The sequence below is a fragment of the Salvelinus sp. IW2-2015 genome, linkage group LG9 (genome assembly GCF_002910315.2).
Source record: "Salvelinus sp. IW2-2015 linkage group LG9, ASM291031v2, whole genome shotgun sequence".
In the NCBI taxonomy this organism is placed as follows: domain Eukaryota; kingdom Metazoa; phylum Chordata; class Actinopteri; order Salmoniformes; family Salmonidae; genus Salvelinus; species Salvelinus sp. IW2-2015.
In genome coordinates this window covers 15,553,737-15,559,645 of record NC_036849.1, presented here as the reverse complement: position 1 = coordinate 15,559,645, position 5,909 = coordinate 15,553,737, and positions in this window count along the sequence as shown.

Below are 5,909 nucleotides of genomic sequence, written 5' to 3'. Positions count from 1 at the left end.
AGCCTGGAGGTACTGAGGTGCCGTTCCCCTCACAGCTCCGTAGGCAAGCACCATGGTCTTGTAGCGGATGCGAGCTTCAACTGAAAGCCAGTGGAGAGAGCGAGAGAGCGGGGTGACGTGAGAGAACTTGGGAAGGTTGAACACCAGACGGGCTGCGGCGTTCTGGATGAGTTGTAGGGGTTTAATGGCACAGGCAGGGAGCCCAGCCAACAGCGAGTTGCAGTAATCCAGACGGGAGATGACAAGTGCCTGGATTAGGACCTGCGCCGCTTCCTGCGTGAGGCAGGGTCGTACTCTGCGGATGTTGTAGAGCATGAACCTACAGGAACGGGCCACCGCCTTGATGTTAGTTGAGAACGACAGGGTGTTGTCCAGGATCACGCCAAGGTTCTTAGCGCTCTGGGAGGAGGACACAATGGAGTTGTCAACCGTGATGGCGAGATCATGGAACGGGCAGTCCTTCCGGGAGGAAGAGCAGCTCCGTCTTGCCGAGGTCAGCTTGAGGTGGTGATCCGTCATCCACACTGATATGTCTGCCAGACATGCAGAGATGCGATTCGCCCCCTGGTCATCAGAAGGGGAAAGGAGAAGATTAGTTGTGTGTCGTCTGCAAGCAAGATAGGAGAGACCATGTGAGGTTATGACAGAGCCAAGTGACTTGGTGTATAGCGAGAATAGGAGAGGGCCTAGAACAGAGCCCTGGGGGCACCAGTGGTGAGAGCACGTGGTGAGGAGAAGATTCTCCGCCACGCCACCTGGTAGGAGCGACCTGTCAGGTAGGACGCAATCCAAGCGTGGGCCGCGCCGGAGATGCCAACTCGGAGAGGGTGGAGAGGAGGATCTGATGGTTCACAGTATCGAAGCAGCCGATAGGTCTAGAAGGATGAGAGAGAGGAGAGAGAGTTAGCTTAGCAGTGCGGAGCGCCTCCGTGATACAGAGAAGAGCAGTCTCATTGAATGACTAGTCTTGAAACCTGACTGATTTGGATCAAGAAGGTCATTCTGAGAGAGATAGCGGGAGAGCTGGCCAAGGACGGCACGTTCAAGAGTTTTGGAGAGAAAAGAAAGAAGGGATACTGGTCTGTAGTTGTTGACATCGGAGGGATCGAGTGTAGGTTTTTTCAGAAGGGTGCAACTCTCGCTCTCTTGAAGACGGAAGGACGTAGCAGCGGTCAGGGATGAGTTGATGAGCGAGGTGAGTAAGGAGAAGGTCTCCGGAAATGGTCTGGAGAAGAGAGGAGGGGAGGGTCAAGCGGGCAGGTGTTGGCGGCCGGCCGTCACAAGATGCGAGATTCATCTGGAGAGAGAGGGGAGAAGAGGTCAGAGCACAGGGTAGGGCAGTGTGAGCAGAACCAGCGGTGTCGTTTGACTTAGCAAACGAGGATCGGATGTCGTCGACTTCTTTTCAAATGGTTGACGAAGTCATTGCAGAGAGGAGGAGGGGGGGGGAGGGGGAGGAGATTCAGGAGGAGGAGAAGGTGGCAAAGAGCTTCCTAGGGTTAGAGGCAGATTGCTGAATTTAGAGTGGTAGAAAGTGGCTTTAGCAGCAGAGACAGAAGAGGAGAAGTAGAGAGGAGGGAGTGAAAGGATGCCAGAGAGGAGAAGTTTTCCTCCATTTCCCGCTCGGCTGCCCGGGGCCCTGTTCTGTGAGCTCGCAATGAGTCGTCGAGCCACGGAGCGGGAGGGGAGGACCGAGCCGGCTGAGAGATAGAGAGATAGAGAGTCAAAGGATGCAGAAAGGGGGGAAGGAGGGTTGAGGAGGCAGAATCAGGAGTAGGTTGAGAAGTTGAGCAGAGGGAAGAGATGATAGGATGGAAAGAGGAGAGAGTAGGGGGGAGAGAGAGCGAAGGTTGGGACGGCGCGATACCATCCCGAGTAGGGCAGTGTGGAAGTGTTGGATTGAGAGCGAGAGGGAAAAGGATACAAGGTAGTGGTCGGAGACTTGGAGGGGAGTTGCAATGAGGTTAGTGGAAGAACAGCATCTAGTAAAGATGAGGTCGAGCGTATTGCCTGCCTTGTGAGTAGGGGGGGAAGGTGAGAGGTGAGGTCAAAAGAGGAGAGGAGTGGAAAGAAGGAGGCAGAGAGGAATGAGTCAAAGGTAGACGTGGGAGTTAAAGTCGCCCAGAACTGTGAGAGGTGAGCCGTCCTCAGGAAAGGAGCTTATCAAGGCATCAAGCTCATTGATGAACTCTCCGAGGTAACTGGAGGGCGATAAATGATAAGGATGTTAAGCTTGAAAGGGCTGGTAACTGTGACAGCATGGAATTCAAAGGAGGCGATAGACAGATGGGTAAGGGGAGAAAGAGAGAATGACCACTTGGGAGAGATGAGGATCCCGGTGCCACCACCCCGCTGACCAGAAGSTCTCGGGGTGTGCGAGAACACGTGSGCGGACGAAGAGAGAGCAGTAGGAGTAGCAGTGTTATCTGTGGTGATCCATGTTTCCGTCAGTGCCAAGAAGTCGAGGGACTGGAGGGAGGCATAGGCTGAGATTTTTGTTGATTTCAGGTTTAATTTGTTAGTTGACAACTAACCAAATGTAAATCAAAACTAGGTTGAAATCACGTCTGTGCCCAGTGAGAAGTAATGGAAAAGATGGTACAATGAACATTTTGTACATTGTTGTTCCACTAGCCTGTGCTACAAAGACACATAGGCCTTAGTTGGAAAAGAATGCCTTGCACGGCTCTAAATGTAAAGTTGCAGAAAGATTTGGATGAATGAAACGTTCTATCCCATAATATTTCAGTAAAACCCTGCAAGCACTAAACTCACATAATCCCACCTCTATCTTCTTTATTCTATTATTTACTGGAGCATCAATTTAGCTCAAGGTTAAATACATTAAACACAAATACATTGACCTCTGGAGTCACCAGTGCAGCCTACTCATCTGCTTTATTCAGTCCTTGCCAAAGATTGAACCCCTGTGCAATGTGAGTACTGGTGTGGGCATTGAGCTAAACCACTTGCATCTTTGCCTCTATTTGTTTACCTCCCTATGCCTCTGTCTGGCAGCTTTTCCTGAGGCCTGTTATGGGTGGATAGACATACTGTCCAAACTGCCATTATACACCAGTTCTGGTTGCTACTGGCAGTGACTCTGCAGTGGCTGATTGGATCTCAGTTTACCTCCTCTGTCCTGGCTGATTGATGACCTGGAGGGGACTATTCAAACTGTCTAAAAGCATTATGTCACAGGCCTCGATTTGGCATCTACCCCACACAGAAAATGACTTGGTTGAAACAGGACTATGTTTATGTTTGGAGCCACTGACAATGTTTGAGCGTCAATTTTGCTGAATGTCTCTTGCTAGCAGACTTGCCTGTCATTCTGGTCTTGTGTCACCCAGTTGAGCCAACGTATTCCAGGAAACACATCTGCAGCTTTGCAGGCAGGCCCCCCACCCTTTCCCCCCCCAGCAGGTGAGCACTGACAGCCTACTGCAGGGGTGTCAAAACTCATTCCAGGGGGGGCCTAGCGTTGACAGGTTTTAGTTTTTTCCTTTCAATTAAGACCTAGACAACCAGGTGAATTCATCAATCAATTACAAGGGAGGAGTGAAAACCCGCAGACACTCTGCCCTCGTGGAATGAGTTTGGCACTTGCCTACAAGGAGGTGAGAGTCCTGGCGAAGTGGTGCCAGGAAAAAAACCTCTCCCTCACCGTCAACAAAACGAAGGAGCTGATCGTGGACTACAGGAGACAGCAGAGAGAGCACTCCCCCATCCACATTGACAGGGCCACAGTGGAGAGGGTCAAAAGCTTAAAGTTTCTCTGATGTTATTTGTCACGTGCTTTGAATACAACTGTAGACTTCACTGTCTACATTTCGTAAAAGCCCTTTCCCAATGATGCAGAGTTAAAAAGTAAGAACATTTGCAAATAACACAATAACTAATATTGAGGCTATATACAAGGAGTACCGATACCGAGTCAATGTGCATGGGTACGATGTATTGTAGTTAAGGTAATATGTACATGTAGGTAGGTGTAAAAGTGACTAGGCAATCAGGATAGTATGTGGAGTGTGAAAGTGGTGTGTGTGTGTGTGTGTGTGTGTGTGTTGGAGTGTCAGTGTAAGTACAGTGCATTCGGAAAGTACCCCTTGACTTTTTCCACATTTTCTTAAGTTACAGCCTTATTCTAAATTGTATTCAATTATTCCCCCCCCCCCCCTCATCAATCTACACACAATACCCCATAATGACAAAGCAAAAATAGGTTTAGACAATTTTGCAAATGTATTAAAAAGTTAAACTGAAATATCACATTTACATAAGTATTCAGACCCTTTACTCAGTACTTTGTTGAAGCACCTTTGGCAGCAATTACATTCTTCTCTGCAGATCCTCTCAAGCTCTGTCAGGTTGGATGGGGAGCATAGCTGCACAGCTATTTTCAGGTCTCTCCAGAGATGTTCAATTGGGTTCAAGTCTGGGATCTGGCTGGGCCACTCAAGGACATTCAGAGACTTGTCCCAAAGCCGTTCCTGCGTTGTCTTGGCTGTCTGCTTAGGGTCGTTGTTCTGTTGGAAGGTGAACCTTCGCCCCAGTCTGAGGTCCTGAGTGCACTGGAGCAGGTTTTCATCAAGGATCTCTATGTACTTTTCTCTGTTCATCTTTCCCTTGATCCTGACTAGTCTCCCAGTCCCTGCCGTTGAAAAACATCCTGCATGATGGCCAAAGAGTTCAATCTTGGTTTCATCAGACCACAGAATTTTGTTTCTCATGGTTTGAGAGTCCTTTAGGTGCCTTTTGGCAAACGGGCTGTCCAAGCGGGCTGTCATGTGCCTTTTACTGAGTGGCTTCCGTCTGGCCACTCTACCATAAAGGCCTGGTTGATGGAGTGCTGCAGAGATGGTGGTCCTTTTGGAAGGTTCTCCCATCTCCACAGAGGAACTCTGGAGCTCTGTCAGAGTGACCATAGGGTTCTTGGTCACCTCCCTGACCAAGGCACTTCTCCCCCGATTGCCTTTCCAAATCATGTCCAATCCAATTGAATTTACCACAGGTGGACTTCAATCATGTTGTAGAAACATCTCAAGGATGATCAATGGAAACAGGATGCAGCTGAGCTCAATTTCGAGTCTCATAGCAAAGGGTATGAATACTTAAATAAATACATTATTTCTGTTTTTTTATTTTTTATAAATGTGCAGACATTTAAAAAAAACTGTTTTCACGTCGTCATTGTGGGATATTGTGTGTAGATTGATGAGGGGAAACTATTTAATCCATTTTAGAATAAGGCTGTATCTGAATACTTTCTGAATGCACTGTATGTGTGAGTGTGTGGGTAGAGTCCAGTGAAAGTGCAGAGTCGGTGTAACAGAGTCAGTGTAATAAAGCGTCAATGCAATAGTCCAGGTAGATATCCAATATACATACTGCTGTAGGCTACACACCTGTTCTATTAATATACACACCATTTATATATATTTCTACCCCGGACTCTGACATTGCTCATTCTGATATTGCTCGCTCTGTCTTAATGTCTTGTTATTTTATTTTTTACGTTTGAATCATGTGTTTATTGTTATTGTATTACTAGAAATCACTGCACTATTGGAGATAGAAACATAAGAATTTCGCTGCGATAACATCTGAAATCTGTGTATGCGATTCTATATGTATAGGCTAGTACTGAACATATTTTTACATAATGTTTGCAGAGCTAGACTAATGGGACTTTGAATTGAAGGATCATGGGCTTCAAATATCTCATATTCATTGTCTCCACAAGCACAGGTACAGGTTCACTCTAAACCCTTACCCCTACCCATTTTTACATGTCAACTTCAATTTGATCGGGACGTCCCAAGGATCCCGGATAGCAGGGACAGGTGGCATTAGCGCGCGCTCCCGAAAAGGCAACGAAGAAGTGGGAGGGGATAAGCAGCTGATCA